This window comes from Equus przewalskii, chromosome 4 (assembly GCF_037783145.1).
Source record: "Equus przewalskii isolate Varuska chromosome 4, EquPr2, whole genome shotgun sequence".
Classification (NCBI taxonomy): Eukaryota; Metazoa; Chordata; class Mammalia; order Perissodactyla; family Equidae; genus Equus; species Equus przewalskii.
Window position 1 is genome coordinate 60,501,025 of NC_091834.1, and position 19,117 is coordinate 60,520,141.

The following is a 19,117-nucleotide window of genomic DNA, read 5'->3' on the forward strand; positions in this document are numbered from 1 at the left end:
AAAATTAGAGTGGATAACTATCCCAAATACTTTTCCTCTCCCAGGAAGCCAGTAGATTAGACTGTACCCATTTATAAAATTAACCTGCAGCTGCGTAATTTTAAAATCTTATACTAACTCTTCCATAGTTTATTGTTTTAAAAAATATTTTCTTCTTAAAGATTCCTTTAGATTCACAAAACATTGGCATTTTCCCAGGTTCTGTGTCTAGTTTTGGGTCCCATCCAAGTCTAGAATTGCTGCAGATAATCAATAGCAGACCTATAGTGGTGGAACTTATTAGCATGACATCTTTACCCCACTGTTCTGGAAGAACTTAAAACCATGCCAATGGCAGTCATAGCAGTGAGTTCACAATCCACAGCTGAGGTTTGTAATTACATCGTTTTTAAAACAGTCCTAATTATGCAGTGGGAGGAACGCAGTGATTTAGTCCCGACTCAGGGAAATGAGAAACCAAGCAAAACTGGCGGGATAACAAGATCATGATTAAGATGAACTAATTTAACAAAGCGTCTTGCTGGGATGTATCTGTTTTACAGATGATTAATTACATTCCCATAACATGTATACAGATTTAAATTTTTTTAAACCTCGAGATAATTTGTGGTAAAGGGAAAATGTTGAGTCAAATTTGGAGTTAATTAGGTTAGAAACTTTTGTTTTCTTTAAACCCCCTTACACATGAAATTTCACTCACAAGTTTGGAAACCATTAAAGAAATTTTAATACCATGCTTCCAAATGATATGGGAAAGAAAAGGAAAAAAATCCAGCAGTGTGTTTGCTAAATATTTTCATAACCACGATAATTATATGCACAGGGTAGTTTTTGCTTCAGTGACCCACCTTGCAAAGTTGGTGGCCAAGCAGTGACTCAGATTACAGGTCACCTGAACGGTCCTTTTGTGTTGGGGCTTCTATTGTTCATCCCATTCCGACTTGCATTTCAAGAGCAGAGGCTGCATTTTGCATAGGCAGTTCGGACACTGCTTCAGTATAACACTTGGAAATATCTATTCAGCTTTGAAACATAATGTGAACTCAGCAACGCTGGTCTCGCCGTGCCCTTAGCAGGGAGCTATAAACCTAATGAACCAGTAGTACTGGCTAAAGCTTTGTCAGAAATAGTTCTCCTGAGATGCACAGAAGAAAATTTTGGCAGCTTAAAATAAATAAATAATTAAAATGAGCAGGAAGAATTCCAAACACCAGGTGAACCCTAAAGGAATAAGAATGAGATACTAATATCTAGTAAACACAAGGGAACTTTTGTGAAGAAAAGAGAGAGAGAATATTCTTTTTCCTGAGCTGAGAAGTGTCAGCCAGGCTAGAAACAAACACATAAAAGCTAGCTTGATAGAGGCCGTAAGGGAAACTGATCTTTGAAAAGTCTATTTGATTCGTGGAGCATTTTATCAAAATTATACAGAAATTTAGACGATTCTTTCTTGGGATAAGCTCGAGTTTCTCCCCATGACAAGGAGAAAGTGGGACCAGAGATATACCCCTTGGGTGTCCACATACAAGTACCTAGACTTGAAACAAGTGCGCAGCCCACGGCAAACTTTGTCGCTAATAAGCTGACAGTCGCATTACAGCATTGTTCTCTGGACTCCCGAACCCACTCTCACCTTGCCTCTGAGTCCTCCTACATGCGTTCCGATTAGGCTCAGAGATGTGCAAGATGGGGTGCCAGGAGGCACAAGAGCCATCCCCAGCCTCCTGCAGGCACAGAATATTGGCAACCACTTTGTCAAAGACAGCCCTGCAGATTTGGAAAATGGGATGAATAGCATCCACAGTGAGAGATTATCACTAAGGAGAGAAGATGTAAGGAAACCACACAGGCCTTGCCCTAGCAGAAGTCAGTTGACCATTCGTATAGAAATGGTCACAGCTATAGAACATGACTAAGACTGATGGAGGATCTAAGCAATTCTTCTGGGTATTCAAAGGAAGGAATTTAGTGGTGCCTCCAAACTGAATTGTGCTACAGATGATGAAATGATGGACTCGTAATTATCATGTCAGAGTTGTTGAACTAACTTCATGCAATAAAAAGACCCATAAATGAAGTGTCTTTATTTCTGAGGTGTGTAACAAGACTGTTAACCCATAAGACAAAAATTTCTGGTCTTAAAACTAGAAAAGTTCGTGTTGAAGAAGCTGAAGGTCCTCAGTCCTGGGAGGAGCCACAGATTGATCTCTCGGTTGAGTATGGGATATGGGACCCATCGTTGACCTCCCTCCCTGTAAGAGAGATCTTGAAGGGATTTTCCTTGAGTTGCAGTACCCTGGATTATTAATTTCTTTCTAGTGCCAGTCAACGAGCAGAGTCATTGATTCATGTCCTGCAAGGATGACAGCGAAAAGCTTTTGCACAGTTTTCCAAGACACCTGATCTTAGTTCTCTCTGACTTGCTCTTGGATAAGTCTTTGATGATCTGAGTGTCAGTTTACCTATAAAATGATAGGATGAAGTCTATATTCCAGCTTTAGAACTCCCTTCTAATATTCTGGTATTTTGAGCAACTGGTTGTAAAAGCGAGCTCATATAATGCTTATTGTTTACTATAAAATACAAAGGCATCAGCTGTCCAAGACTGATGGGCAGGTGGGGAGCCAGGAGGGAGGCTGAGAATTATAGACCGTGATCAGGCTGCCACCTTATGGCATGGTCCTACCACCGCCATCCTGTCATCTGGCCTAACAATTGAGGTAATTCTGCTATGTAGGAGCATAGAGCCTCATTATGCATGTTTAGAATCAAATTGCATTCATTTCATTATAGGATATTAGCATTCAGAAAGTGTACTTTCACAACCGTCGTCTCATTTGTTCCTCACAGCTAACCCTCAAGGGCCCCAAATCCTGCCAACCCCCCTGATTCTCTAGTCTTGTTTAAACTCAATTATTTTCATTCCCATTGTTGTTGTCCTGGGTTAGAATTCATCCCCTCCAGGCACAGGGGCATGGAGACAATCATTTCTTAACCCACTCTCCATACTCTGTTTAAAACCGTGCAGGATAGAACCAAACCCCTTCACAAGGGCTACCACCCATGTCCACCCATGTCCATGTGGTTGACAATTCCCAAGAGTGGCTGTGCCTTGCCATGCCTGCAGGCCTCGGTCTGTCCTGTTGCCTCTGCTTGGCATATTCTTTCCCCACGGCCCTCCTGGCAAAGCCTCAATCAACCTTCACGATTCAAGAGTCTCTTCCCATGTAACTGTCATGGTCCCCCTCCCTGCAAACAGAGCTCATCACTGTGCTTGGAAACATCCACTCATATTACATTCAAGGCTGTGTTACCCACCAGCACTGACCATATGATGTGTATGTCTCTCTGCCCTTGCAGTCGGGGAGCTCAGGGAAAGTTAAGGGGCAACGCTCACTCTTCATGAACCACTGCATAGTCTACAAGGACGAGGACCTGCCAGGTAATGCATGCAGCCTGCATGTAGCTCTCAGTAGGGCCATAATCATTCTCCTCTAGTGAAGCAGGCTATATCTGGCTGGTAGAGAAACTTGGGAGAGTCTGATCAGGAGAGAGAAACTACACTGTAAATTGAACAGGGAGCATTTAACATAAAGAACTATTACCTGTAACAGGGATTGGAATAACAAAGGATTGGCTAGAAGTAAAGGGAACCCTGAGGAATGCAGGAATAGATAGAAGGAGCAGCTGTATAGATGGAGCTGAGATAGAGTGCTCAAGGAAGACCCCCTTTTCCCTCCAATGCCCTAGACCTTGTTGGAAAGGGACAACTGTGACCCACTGATTGGCAGAGAAGTCACTGTGCTACCTACCACACAGATGGAACTTGCTGGAAATCCACCTACTAGAACAGTTACTCTGTGCCAAAGGGCACTAAAGCACTAATCACTAAATTCTTTGAACCCCATGGATATAAGAAATACCACTGTGTTAATACAGTATGGGAGGAAATTTGCCTTTCTGTAGGCTGGGCTACATGAGTTTCAAGAGGGTAGTTGCTTGCCCTTAACGTTTCTTTGTGAAAGTGAGAAAAAGGTGCTCCTCCCTCCAGGTGGACTTCAGTCCCCACACACTCCCATGGCAGGTACTCTTGTGCAGTAAACAACCTACACAGCCTTACACAGCAGCTGTGAGTCCATGAATAGACACAACTATACCCCAGAAGGTGATGGGATTCAGTCAAGGACAGACTGGCCTGCCTGACAGGGAGCCCAGTTTCTAGACCCACTTTTCTAACCAGTAGTTGTGTGCTCTCAGGCAAGTTACTTAACTGCTCTGGGCTGTTATTTTCTCGCTTGTAAAAGAAGAAGTTCAGACACTTCAAGTTCAAAAATTGTACTATTATAACGTCTGTGTAAGAGAAGCAGGGTCTACCTTCATGTTCAAAAACAGACCAGATCCCCAATACATGTGACTAATTCCGGAGCAGGATTGCAGTCAACAAGGTGTTCCCCACCATTAACATAATATTTTTCTGGGCTGTGATCAGATCCACGGTATCAACTCTTCAGCTAGCTTGAAATCTCCTTTGTATACAGTAGCAATAGTGATATAATTCCTACCCTTCCTTTAAGCTTTAACTGTGACGTTGGTTCCTCCAGGAAGAGCCCCAAGATGGAATTAGCTACCCCTCATCTGTGTCCCTGCAGTGTAGACACAGACTCCTGCCACAGCCCTAGCCCCTACACAGTGTTGTCACTGTCTCCACCACCATCTGGTCAGCTCTTTAAGAGGAGGCATTCTGAATTCTGCTGGCTCCGCTGTGGGCAAGACAGTGCCTAGCACGTAGGACTCATTAAATACTTGTTGAGTCGGTGAAGATTTAGATCAAATCTCTTGCGGGAGAAGTAGAATAGGATAGTAGTGAAGACAGTGGGCTCTGACGTCACATGGTTAGATTTAAATCCTGGCTTTTCCATTTACTATCTGTGAACCCGTATGAGTTACACCACCCAGCTACGCTTTCATTTCTTGTTTGTTTGTTTGTTTTGTTTGTGGAACTTTTAAAATTTTTTCTCCATTTTATTGAGATACAATTGACAAATAACATTGTATTAGTTTAAGGTGTACAACGTAGTGATTTGATATATGTATATATGGCAAAATGATTACCAAAGTAAGTTTAGTTAACATCCCTCACCTCACATAGTTACAAATATTTTTTCTTGTGATGAGAATTTTTTTTTTTAAAGATTGGCACCTGAGCTAACATCTGTTGCTAATCTTTTTTTTTTTTTTTTTCTTCTTCTTCTTCCCAAAGCCTCCCAGTACGTAGTGGTATATTCTAGTTGTGAGTGCCTCTGGTTGTGCTATGTGGGACACCACCTCAGCACGGCCTGATGAGTGGTGCCATGTCCACACCCCAGACCCCAACCAGCAAAACCCTGGGCCGCTGAAGTGGAGCACACGAACTTAACCACTTGGCCTTGGGGCCGGCCCCAGTAATGAGAATTTTTAAGATTTATTCTCTTAGAAACTTTCAAACATGCAATATAGTATTGTTAACTATATCCCCAGAATTTATTAATCTTATAACTGGAAGGTTATACTTTTTTTCTTTTTTTGGTGAGGAAGATTGGCTCTGAGCTAACACCTGTTGCCAACCTTCCTCTTTCTGCTTGAGGAAGATTGTCCCCAAGCTAACATCTGTGCCGATCTTTTTCTATTTTACATGTGGGATGCCACCACAGCATGGCCTTGATGAGTGATGTAGGTCCCAGCCCTGGATCTGAACCCACGAACCCCAGGCCACCAAAGTGGAGTACACAAACTTAACCACTACACCACCTGGCCAGCCCAGAGGAAATTTGTACCTTTTGACTCCCTTCACCCATCCCCCCCACGCCCCCATCTCCCCCCTCTGGCAACCACCAATCTGTTCTGTTTCTAGTCCAACATTTTTCTTAGATTCCACATATAAGTGAGATCATACAGTATTTGTCTTTCTCTGTCTGACATTTCACTCACGCTTTAATTTCTCCATCTTTAACAATAATTGTATCCAATTCATTGGTTTGTTATGAAGGTTACATGGAAAGTATCCAGAACTGACCTCCACACGTGGTAAACCCTTAATAAATATTAAGCGTTCTTATTATCATCAAAATTCAATTCTACTTACGCAATATTTGTGTGGAGGGAGGAAATAGGGAGGTAAAATGTGTCCCGGGCCCTGTCTGACTTTAAAGAAGACCCTGCAGGGGTTTAGAAATTCAAAGCCTTTCCTGTAATTGTATAAACCCAGGAGAGCTCCAGCCAACGCGCCCTGGCAGCTGCTCACAGCCTGAAGCAGGGGTGGTCTGTAGAAGTCTTCACCTGTAGCAAAGGGGGAGAGCACAGCTGTGGCGCACCGTGCTTGTCTAGAAGGGACAGCTGTTGTCAGCATTCAGCTGCAGTCTCCTCGTTGCAGTCTTCAGTTATGGTTTCTTTCTGCTGATTTTTTCCTTATCATGCCACTAATATAAATTCATCACCAATCCTTTGGAGAACACTAAAACAATTTTCTCACAACCCCACTACCCAGAGTAAGCACTTCTGAGTGTGTTTTCTTCCAGTAATTTTTTTGTGTGTATGTTACATGTGTGAGTTTGTGCATGTGTTTAAAACCCCGGGATAAAGCTTTATTTTCAATTTTTCCCACGCCAGGCGAAAGATGATGGGGAGGAGGGGTTGGCATCAGCCTAAAAGGACTGAGGCCTGATGGTTGCTTTGTCCCTTTTGAGAGCAATCTCTAAGAAGCCTGTCTGCAGCACTTAACCTGTCCGCAATCCCTCCCACCTGCAGAATTCCTCAGCATCTGTAACTCAAGACTTGCTCCTGAATTTCCTCCTCTCTCACTGTTCTTTCTTCCATGCTCCCAATTGCTCGAGCCAGAAAACTGGAAGTCGTCGTCGGTTCCTCCTTCCTCACTCACTCCCGCTCTTCACCCAATTGACGAGTCTGTGCTGTAGTTTTAGTAAACTTTTTCAAATCTGTCCACCTCTCTCCATCTCCCCTGCCACAAACGGAATCCAAGCCGCTCGTTTCTCTTGCCTGGCCAAGCCCAGCAGCCTGCTCACTGGTCATCTCTGTATCGACTCCTGCCCCCACTGCGATCCCCAGCCCAACCCACCACTGAACTGAACTTTTTAAAAAGTCAGATTTCAAAACTTTTGAAAACGGAAAGGTGAGCCGAACATCTCCTTCCTCTGTTTAACACTCCCTGATGAGACAATACCCTCCAGACACAATCTGAAACAATTGAAAGGGCTTTAAGGGCTCTGCTAGGTCCAGGCTCCTCCCATTTCTCCAGCTCTCTCTCTCCCTTCCATCCCTCCAGACACTCTCCATTCCAGCCAAAGCAGGCCCCCTTCACTCCACAGAGCATCATTCTCTCTTCTACCTCCAGGTCTTGGAACGGTTCTGCCCCTGCTTGGGAACCCTCTGGGGTTCAGGTTTTCCAAGGGCCCCAGAGTTTGATGGACCTCTTTAGATGCACCCTTTCTTTGTAGACTTCAGTGCTTTTTGAGGACATTTTGCTGCTTGAGCAACAACATCGAATGGAGCGTTAGTGGAGTTATCTTCCCACTCTGGCTGTTTTCCTTATGAGTGAATGGAGGCGACGATGACACTCCATGGTGTTTTTGCGTGAACCAAGGGCATGTAACAGCATATCTCTTAGAGATAAACTGCATAGCCCAGAGGAAGCCCTCAGCTGTTTTCAGTCTTACTCCTGAGTCATAGGTTGAGGTTGGCCTGAAGGAATTATTTCAGTGATTTTCTTTAAAAACTGGAATGTGGAGGCTTCATTCCCTCGGGGAATCCCAAGAAGTCTGTATTTGAGAAAACTGTGGTTATGTCCTTGTTCCAAAAAACTGAAGGACAGGTGGACGTGGGGAAGGGTCTGGGAGACAGAGAAAAAGAGAGAAGCACAGGGGCAGGCAATGGGACGGGGATTTTGTGCTGTCATCTTTATGTTTAAGAAGGAGAGTGGGATTCTGTGCTATCATTTTTATGTTCAACGATGTACTCTGAACCTGGAATTTTTTAGTGAATGTATTTAAAGTGTTCCCAGATCCCCTAAAGAAGAAGGTAAAATCAGGAAATAAAGAGGCAATTAGCTTGGATGGGAAATGCCATGGTAAGTTTCAGGAAGGCCTGGGCATGGCTTAGGGTCCTTATAGAGACACTCCGCCAACAATAAAATCTCTAAAGCCCTGGGAGTGACATTCCCCCTGCACTTCTGATGGTAGAGACTGGTGAGAGATGAGGAAGCCACTTTGGCCCCATGATCCACATCGTTTACTCAAGCTGTCCACTGCTGTACTCATGCCGGTGGGGACTTTACGTGGGACAACTTTTACAGAGGTGATGATGGTGGGAATCTAACGCAGGCCTCGGGTAGCTCCCTGGCAGTTCCCTGGGGAGTTTCAATGCCCCTGAGCTTTGGCCGACCATCCTTTGCAGGAAGTCAGTCTCAGTCTGAATTTGCAGAAGGGCGTGTTTTGACTGAAGGCAGCTGCTCACACCTTCACTCCTGGACATATTCTGAGTTTCTTTTACACCAAGGCCAATTCTCAGGAATTACTTGGAGAGATTGAGGCAGGGGGATCATAGGGAGCCACAGAGCAGGAGATGTAGTCTAATGAGGGTCCCAACAGGCCTCAGAGTCCTGAGAGGAAGTGCCCTGACATCCCCCAGTTGGTTGTAATGAGAACACAGGGGCTGTGGCCACCCCTGCCCCCGGCATGGCCAGCACTACAAGCACCAGGGGGGATTTGGAGGAAGAAGGCAGTTCTTTCCAGTCTACAGGGGCACAGAGCTATGACTTTTCAGGAAGGAAGGACAGAATTTTACCCACTGCACCCTTTAGTTGTGGGGACCCTTAGCTGTCTCATTTTTGCAAGGTAATATTTCATTTGGGGGCTCTATAACTTTAGTGCGAATCGACAACTATTTACCGAGTACATGGTCCTTACAAACTCCTATATGGGCCTTGGGACAAAAAAAATGAAGAAGACACAGATGTTTTTAGTGCTTTACACATTTCATAAATTTAAGACCTGCTGGTATCCTTCATTTTATTTATTTATCAATTATCTATTGAGTTCATTCATGCTTTTATTTATTCAACGTGCCTATTAGGTACCAGGCAATGAACTAAACTGCAGATGCAGGAGAAAATAGGATCTTAATCTATATTTACTTAGAATCTTACTGCAATAAAGTGTAATGAAGCAATCATAGTTTGGAGACTATTGTTGGATGGTTCAGGAATCATTCAGGATATTCTGATGAATTAACTGCATCTCAGGTATTGTGAGTGGCCCAAAGGTGTTAAACGTACTCTCGATCCTGAGCAATCACCCCCTTTGCCTCTAGACAGCGTATCTGCACCCCTGAGCCACTATGTGGGAGAGACCACCAGCAGAGTGTAAGGTTCTGCCTCTTAACTCCTCAAGTTTGCAGAGCTCCACAGTGGTCACAGAGTCTGAAGCAGCCCTCGATGGGAGGGGGGATCTCCCTGGAGATCCTAAAGTCATGACAAAACTGGGCTTTTTCTCTTCAGCAAGTCCCATTCCTTATCCTCGCAACCCCCCACCCCTCTTGACTTCTCAAGTACTCAGTTCCACTTCCTAGGAACCAGTGTGCCCCCACCCCAGAACCAGAGCACCATTGGTTCTGACCAATGAAAGAACGATGAAATGTGCTGTGCTGTATATTTCACCTGATCTCAGTTGGAGCAGAAGCACCAACTGGCCAGACCATAATTCTGACAGAATTCCCTCTCTTTATCAGGACTGTCAGTGGGGGTTCTGCTTGTAGTTCTGTGTGAGGACAGGAGATGACCAGGGAGATGATAATGTGCTCTTCCTTCAGCAGTCAGTCCATCATGGAGGAAGGCTCAGGAACCCAGATACAGTCTTTAGGACTCATGAGCAGCTCTTTCAATGGGAAAAGAAACTGACGTTATACCACAGATCTGCCCATCCAGGGATCTGCCTCCCTGACTCAGCAGCCTCCTTTTTCCCTTGGTCCCTCAGGGAAGTGGTGAGCGTGGATGACTAAATTCACTAAACCCAACCTGGTTTGCATCCTTCCTTTCTACTATTCATCCAACCATCAAACTTCCTGTTTTGGAGCTCACTGAGTGGGATATTCATTCAAATATTTATCCTCAGGCTTTTTGAGCTATGAAAATGCTGTCTTGTTCTCCTAAACCATGACTACCCCTCTAGTTAATTATAAGAATTATAGGACTTCATTCATTAGGCAATTTCTTTTACTAACTCCCTGGGAAGAATGTACTACCCACACACAACTACATAACCATATCATCTAGTAGTTAAGAAATAGTCACAATTTCTACAAAGCAGGACAGGATGCTGGTGACAGTTAACATTTATATAGGGCTTTACAATTGAGGAAGTGCTTTCATATCCATAATTTCATGTGATCTATACAAAAACTGTGTGTGGCAGAGGTTTTAGATTATTATTCCTGGATCCATGCCTCTCTGATATGTGACTTTGCAGCTCTTCCCATCAAGATGTGGAGTCTCCTCCTACCCCTTGGTCTTTGGACTCATCTCTAGTGTCTTGCTTTGGCCAATACAATGTGGCAGAATTGATATTATGCCAAGTCCAAGTGTATTCATCTGCCCGGGATATCAGAACAAAATACCACAGACTGGGGCCTTAAACAACAGAAATTTATTTTCTCACAGTTCTGGAGGCTGGAAGTCCAAGATCAAGGTGCCATCATCAGGGCTGGTTTCTAGAGAAACCTTTCCTCCTGGCTTGCAAACAGCTGCCTCTCACTGTGTCCCCACACGGCCTTTGCTCTGTGCTTGCGCGAAGACAGACAGATCTCCGATGTCTTCTCCTCTTCTTATAAGGACATCAGTCTTATCAGGTTAAGGCCCCACCTTCATGCCCTCATTTAACTTTTATTACTTCTGCGTAAGTCCTGTCTCCAAACACAGTCACACTGGGGATTAGGGCTTCAGCATATGAATTCGGAGGGACACAATTCAGCCCATACCACCAAGTCTAGGACTTAAGGAATCTTGCAAGCTTTGACTCTCTCTCAGGACCTGCCTCTAACTTGAAACAAGTCTGGACTAGCCTCCTGGAGGAGAGAGACCACATGGAGCAGAGACAAGCTGTCCCCCTGAGGCCACCTGAGACCAGCCAGCCACCAGCCAACCTAGTTGCTGACTGCAGATGCAGGAGGGAGCTCAGATGAGACCAGAACCAACCAGTTGAGCCCAGTCCAAAGTGGTGACCAGCAGAATTGTGCACAAAATTAATTGTTGGTATTTTAAATTTTGGGATGGTTTATTAGGTAGCAAAAACTTTCTGATTTGGCAGATATTACTTTTATTCTGAATTTGTGGAACAGAAATGGAATCTCAAATAAATTAAGTGATCACTCAAGGTTTTATGGCTAATAAGTCTTAAAGGGCTGAGTCTTCTGAATTCAAATCCTTTGCTCTCTCATTGTCCTCTGATTCTACTCCAGGAAAGATGGACTGAGTCTGGAAACATAAATACATTGAAGTGGGGAAATTTATAATGAGGCTTTTCCTAGCAAATTGATTCCTGGTGGGCTGGACTTCAGAGTGAGTGAGTGTGTATGTGAATGTGTGTGTATGTGTGTGTGTATGCATATACCTGTGTTTCCTCTGAAGGGTGCAGACCCAGGCTTTATCAGGCTCTCTTATCTCAAGTGAATAGCTTTATGGGCTGTGATGGATCCAGGCTTGCATGTTTATATCAGCCTGATCAGAATAGCCTCCAGGTAAAAGTGGGCATGTGCTTCACTATATTCCATAGCTATGAACTCAGAGTGTTTCTCAACCTTTTCCGTGAAATGTTGAAGATTGTTGCAGAAATTAAAGTCAGGAGAAGAGCGAGGCTGCAGAGAAACACTCACTGGGATGGAAGATGATCGCTATTTGAGAACAATGATGGACAAGGGCCACGAAGGGGGGACTTGAACCATGGGACCCCCATGAGGACTTCCTCAGTACCGAGCTCTCCTCTTTCACTAACAGTCATATTCCCCAGCCTCTTACTGCAAAAATCTTCAGTTTATTTCCAATATTTTGCTCTTTACCACATAGGGTAATTTGAAAATAGGTCATTTTGCACTGTATACATTTTTCTGTGAAATAAAGTCCTAGAAGTAGGCACACTGGGTCAAAGAATATGTATTCACAATTTTAGTATAGACAAATTTTATAGATGTTGTCAAATTGCCATGATAAGGGTTGTACCAATTTACTCTTCACTGGCAATGTATGAAAGTGACAAACTTGGATTTTAGCTATGTCATAGGTAAGAAATGGCATATATCTCAAAGTAGTTTCAGTTTGCATTTCTCTTATGAGTACATTTGAGCATCTTTTGGAACATTTAATTTCTGTATTTTTTATGTGAACTCTGTTTTCTGTCATGTTATTGGTTTAATTTTTCTTTAATCATGAGACATATGCTAGTCTTGTTTCTCTCCCTAGATTGCTTTTAATTACATTTTTGCATGATATTATTGAACTACTGTATTAACTTTATTGTGTTATGCTGGGGTTTTTGTGATGGTTTTTTTTTTTTTTTTTTTTTTTTGAGGATTTATTGTGAACCTCCAACCAGACCATCACTTCCCTAAGCACAGGACCCATGGACTGCAGTTACTTCTTATTTGTTCTATTCTAGTTTGAGGCTAAGTAACAATTCACCATCAGTAACCAGTTGGCTTACTGAATGAGTAAGAACAGAAGAACTGAATGTCGTCTGGAGATTGGGATCTCGCCTGTCATGAGTCGAATGGTGACCCCCCAGAAAGATAGATCCTAACCCTCAGAATCTATGAACATGACCTTATTTGGAAAAAGGATCTTTGCAGATTCAGAAGTTAAGGGTCTTAAGATGAGATCTTCCTGGATTATCCAGTTGGGCCTTAAATGCAATAGTGTCCTTAGAAGAGACACACAGAGGAGAAACACACAGAGAAGAGGAGAAGACCGTGTGAAGAGGTGGCAGCAATTGGAGTCAGGCAGCCCCAATCTAAAGAACGCCTGGAGCCGTGAGAAGCTGGGAGAGGCAAGGAAAGCTTCTCCCCTACAGCCTTCAGAGGGAGTGCCGCCCTGCTGACATCTTGATTTCAGACTCTCAGCCTCCAGAACTGTGAGACTATAAGTTTGTATTGTTTTAAGCCACCAAGTTTACGGTAATTTGTTATGGCACTCACAAGAAACTAAGGGTCCTTCACGCCTTTGGCCTTCTCTCCACCACATTCAGTAAATACATGTTATTCGGCTGCCTGATTGTGAGAGGAGAGAGAGAAATGAGCGAGATTCAAAAGCATAGGAGAGGAGGGAAAATGAGGAATTGGGGGTGTTGGGGTGGAGAAGGAGAATGAGAAGAGAAGAAAGAGGGAAAGAAGGAAGAGAGAAAGAAAAAATGAAACAAAAGAGTAAAATGAAGTAAGGATGGGTTGCCATCTGCTCAGACATTTGGCCTTTTTCTTCATCCTCATCCTTCTCTACACAGCGTCTCTTCCGAGTCGCCCCTCAGCCTCTCCAGCCCCCTCAGGCATTCTGCCACACCAAGTAAACTCATTATTGCGCTGTTTAGATTTTCTGTCCCATCCCACGTTTCCGGTTAGAATCTTCAGAAACCAGTGAGAGGGTTAGAAGCATGAACAGAGGCAGAGGGTCACCCAGACAGCTCCTCCTCCTCCGTTCCATCAGTCACCCACGGAGAGGCGGGGACGCAGGCCTTTCTCGCAGTAGGGGTCTCCTGGGCTCAGGCAGGGCACGCAGCTCCTACCACGGGTCATGCACCCACTTGGAATGCTTCTGCGGTCGCATCGGCCCACTCTGTCTGCCACCCACGACACAAGTGAGCAAAACAGAGCAAGTAACCCAGAACTGCAAAGGGTGCCCTCTGAAAAACTTCCAAAGGCAGGAAAGAGGTTGTGATTATTTGGCTGCTTATCTTCAGGCTTTGGCTAAAGGGCTTTAGGCGTCTCTGTGCTGCCTCTAGTGTTCGCCCGCAGTAGTGTTCCCCCAAAGGACCTCTGTGTTGGTAAATTCCTCACTCGTCTTCTGAAATTTTCTGTTTTTATTTAGCAACTTTATTTAGGATTATTTTTATATAAAGCAGATTTTTAAGCATTTTTAGAATCAATCATATTTTTTTCTTTTGTAAGCTCCGATTATTTTTTAAAAATATTTTTAAATATACATATGTTAAAATTCCCCCTTTTTGGTGTACAGTTCTGTGAGTTTTGACAGATTATGGCATGGTCTAACAACCATCACAATCAAGATGCAGACAGTTTGTCACTCCAAAAATTCCCCCAGGCTGCAACTTTGTAGTCAAATCCTTCCCTCAGCTCTTAAATTACAGCAGACAACCTTTGATCTATTTCTATCCCTACAGTGTTGTTTCTTCCAGGACTTCACGTAAATGAAGTCATACAACATGCAACTTTTGGAGCCTTGCTTCTTTCACTTAGCATATTATATTTTATTAGCATAATGCATGCATGCTGTCGAGAGTACCAATAGCTCATTCCTTTTTATTCCAGCGTAGTATTTCAACTAATGGATGTAACTTTATCCATTTCCCCAGTGATGGACATTTAGGTTCTTTCAGTTTTTTGCAGTTATGAATAACGCTGCTACAACTATTTGAATACAAGTTTTTGTGTGAACATAAGTTTTCAATTTTCTAAGGTAAATATGTAAGGAGTAAGATTGCTACATTTATATGGGAAGTGTGTATTAAACTATACAAGCTGACAAGCTGTTTTCCAGAGTATCTGTACCATTTTCACTCCCATCAGTAGTATATGAGAGTTCCAGATATCCTTACCAGGATTTGGTATTGTCAGTTTTTGTTTTTCTATTAAGCATTTTAAAAAATATGTAAAGGTATCTCATTGTGGTTTTAATTTGTATTTCCCTAATGACTAATAACGCTGCTCAACGTTCATGTGTTTACTTACTATCCATTTATTTTCTTCTGTGAAGTGTCTGTTCAAATCTTTTGCCCATCTTTTTACAGGTTTTTCTTGTTGAGTTTTGAAAGCTCTTTATATGTTATGGACATAATTCCTTTGTCAGATATATGATTTGCAGATATTTTCTCCCAGTCTGTAGCTTGTCTTTCATTCTCTTAACAGTGTCTTTCACAGAACAAAAGTTTTTAACTTTTTGAATTCCAAGTTAGTAATTTTTTTCTTTTGTGTATTGGACCTTTAATGTCATATCCGAGAACTTTTTGCCAAATCCAAGGTCATGAAGATTTTCTCTTATGTTTTCTTCCAAAAATTTTATAATTCTATGTTTTACCTTTAGATCTATAAACCCTGTTAATTTTTATGCAAAGTATGCATTTGGCATTCATTTTTTGCATATGTATATCCAATTGTTCCATAGTTTTTGAAAAAACTATGCTTTTTCCAGTGAATTGTCTTTACATCTTTGTCAAAAAATATATTGGACATATTTGTATGGATCTATTTATGGACTCTATATTCTGTTTATTCATCTTATGTCTGTCCTTTTGCAAATACCCCACTGTCTTGATCACTGTGACTTCATAGTAAGTCTTAAAATCAGACAACATGAGTTTTCCAACCTAGTTTTTCATTTTTAAAATCATTTTGTCTATTCTAGTTATTTTGACTTTCCGTAGAAAGTTTAAAATCATATTGTCAATAACTAAGAATCCTGCCGGGATTTTTATTGAGATTGTAATAAATCTATAGAGCAATTTGGGGAGAATTAACATCTCAATATTTAGTCTTTCAGTACACAAACACAATACTCTACTTAGTGCTTTGATTTCTTTCATCAGTGTTTTGTAGTCTTTAGCATGTAGATTCTGCAAATATTTTGCTATATTTATACCTAAGTATTTCATTTTTTTTGGAGTCGTTGTAAATAGTACTTTTTCAAAAAAACTCAATTTCTCATTGTTTATTGCTAATTATAGACATATGATTGATTTTTAAAATATTGACCTGGTAGCCGGTAACTTTGTTCGATTCATTTATTAGTTCTGGGAGTTTTTTTGGTACATTCGTTGAACTTTCTTTATACAAAACCATGTTATCTGCAAATAGAAATACTTTTTCTACTTCTCTTCCAATATGTGTATCTTTTATTTCTTTTCCTTGCCTTATTGCACTGACTAGGACTTCTAGTATGCTGCTAAATAGCAATGACAAGAATCTTGCTTAAACCTTGTTCCAATCTTAAGGCAAAAGTATTCAGTCTTCAACACTGTGTACAATTTATAACGTATAATGTCTATTATGTGTGATTTAGCTTTAAGTTTTAGTAGATGCCTTTTATTTTGTTGAGAAAGTTCCCTGCTATTCCTAGTTTGTCGAGAGTTTCTATCATAAATATATATTTAATTTGTCAAATGATTTTTCTATATATATTGATATAATTTTGTAGTTTTTCTTCTTTAGCTTTCTTTAGTCAATGCAATCCACATTAATTTTGGAAGGCTGAACCAATCTTGCATTCTTAGCCTACACCTCATTTACTCATGATGCATTGTCTTTTGTATATGTTGCTAGATTTAACTTGCTAAAATTTCTTTGAGAATTTTTGAGTCTATGTTCATGAGGATTATTGGTCTGTGGTTTTCTTTTCTCGAGTCTTTATCTTTGTCTGCTTTTGGTATCAGGGTAATATGGCCCTCATAAAATCAGTAGAGAAGTATTCACTCCTTTGCACTTTTCTGGAAGAGATTTTGTAGAATTGATATTATTTCCTCCTTAAATTTTTGGTAGAATTCACCAGAGAAACCATCTGAGTCTTGAGTTATCTTTGTTGGGAGGTTTTTAACTACAAATTCAATTTCTTTAATAAATATAAGACTGCTCAGATTACCTCTTTCTTCTTGTGTGAGCTTTGATAGTTTGTATCTCTCAAGGAATTGGTCCATTTCCTTTAAGTTGTTGAATTTATGAGAATAAAGCTATTCTAGTATTTCCTAATTATCCTTTTACTGTTTGCCCCTTCTTTGTCCGGCTTTTGCTTCTGGCAGTTTGTGTAATTTGTGTATTCTTTCTGTTTTTCTTGGCCATTCTTGCTAGAGCTTTATTGACTATATTGATCTTTCCAAAGAATCAAATTTTGGTTACACTGGCTTCCTCTACTCTTTTTGTGTTTTCAGTTTCATTGGTTTCTATTCTTATCTTTATTCTTTCCTTTCTTTGCTTTGGACTTAGTTGGCTTTGCATTTTCTGGTTACTTAAGGTGGAAGCTTAAATTACTGATTTAAGACCTTTCTCTTTTTTTCTAATATAAGAATTTATTGCTATAAATTTCTCTCTAAAAATTGTTTTAGCTGCATTGTACAAATTGTGATATGCTATATTTCTCTTGTCATTCAGTTCAAAGTATTTTCTAATTTCCCTTGAGACTTCTTGGTCTCATGGAACATTTAAAAGTCTCTTGTTTTAATTTCCAAATGTGAGGGGATTTTCTAGATAACTTTGTTATTACTTTGGGGTTAAATTGCATTATAGTCATGATTTCAATTCATTTAAAAGTGTGCTAAGGTTTGCTCTGTGGCCAGAGTATAGTCTTTCTTGGTGAATGTTGTGTGTGCACTTGAAAAGAATGTGTATTCTGCTTTTGTTAGGTAGAGAAGTAGGATCTGAAAATGAAAATATTTCAATTCAGTCAAGTTACTTGATAATGTTATTGAAGTCTTCTGTGGCGTTGGTGATTTTCTGGGTACTTGTTTGATCAATTTCTGAGAGACGGGTGTTGAAGTTTCTGAATATAATTGCGAATTTGTATATTTCTCCTGTGATATCTGTTTTGGTTTTGCTTCATGTATTTCAAAGTTCTGTGGTTCTATGCATGCACGTTTCGAATTATTATGTCTTCTTGGTGAGTTGCACTCATCGTTATAATGTTCTTCTTTATCCTTAGTACTTTTCCTTGTTCTGAAATCTACTTTGTGAGACGTTAATCTAGCTACTGTAGCCTTTTTTTAAATTAGTGTTTACATGGTTTATCTTACTCTCTCTCTCTATTTTTTTTATTTTATTTATTTATTTTGTGAGGAAGATTGTCCCTGAGCTAACATGTGTGGCAATCTTCCTCTATTTTGTATGTGGGAGGCCTGCAGAGCATGGCTTGATGAGCAGTGCACAGGTCTGCACCTGGGATCTAAACCTGTGAACCCCCAACCTACCAAAGTGGAGCTCCCGAACTTAACCACTACACCATTGGGCAGGCCCCAATATTTTTATTTTTAACCTTTCTGTGTCTTTATGTTTAAAATGATTCTTGGGGGTGACCAGGTAGTGCAGCGGTTAAGTTCGTTCACATTTTCTACTTTGGCAGCCTGGGGTTCGCCAGTTCAGATCCCGGGCGCAGACATGGCACCGCTTGGCAAGCCATGTTGTGGTAGGCATCCCACATATGAAGTAGAGGAAGATGGGCACAGCTGTTAGTTCAGGGCCAGTCTTCCTCAGCAAAAAGAGGAGAATTGGCAGCAGTTAGCTCAGGGCTAATCTGCCTCAAAAAAAAAAAAAAAGAGTCTCTTGTAAACAGTATATAGTTGGATCTTGGTTTTTAATCTCTCCTGATGATCTCTTACTCTTAATTGGAATGTTTATTTCATTTAAATGTAATTTAACTATTGATATGGTTAGATCTGAGTGTAACATCTTTCTTGTGTATTTTCTATTTGTCTGTCTGTTCTTTCCTCTTCTTTACTCCTTCTCTGCCTTCTTTTGGATAATTGAATATTTTTAATATATTTTTTGATCTCCTTTATTGGCTGTTTCTTTTTTAGTGGCTGCTCTAAGAATTACAATATGCATCCTTACTGTATCACAGTCTACTTTGAATCAATACTAAAGCACTTTATGTACAGTATAAATATCTGAAAACAGTATACAATTACAGTTGTCCCCAGGTATCTGCTGAGGGTTGGTTCTAGGACCTCCCCCTCACCTTTGGGAATACCAAAATCCACAGATGCTCAAGTTCCTTGTATGAAATGGTGTAGTATTTGCCTATAACCTATGCACATCCTCTGGTATACTTTAAATCTTCTCCAGATTACTTACAATACCAAATACAATGTAA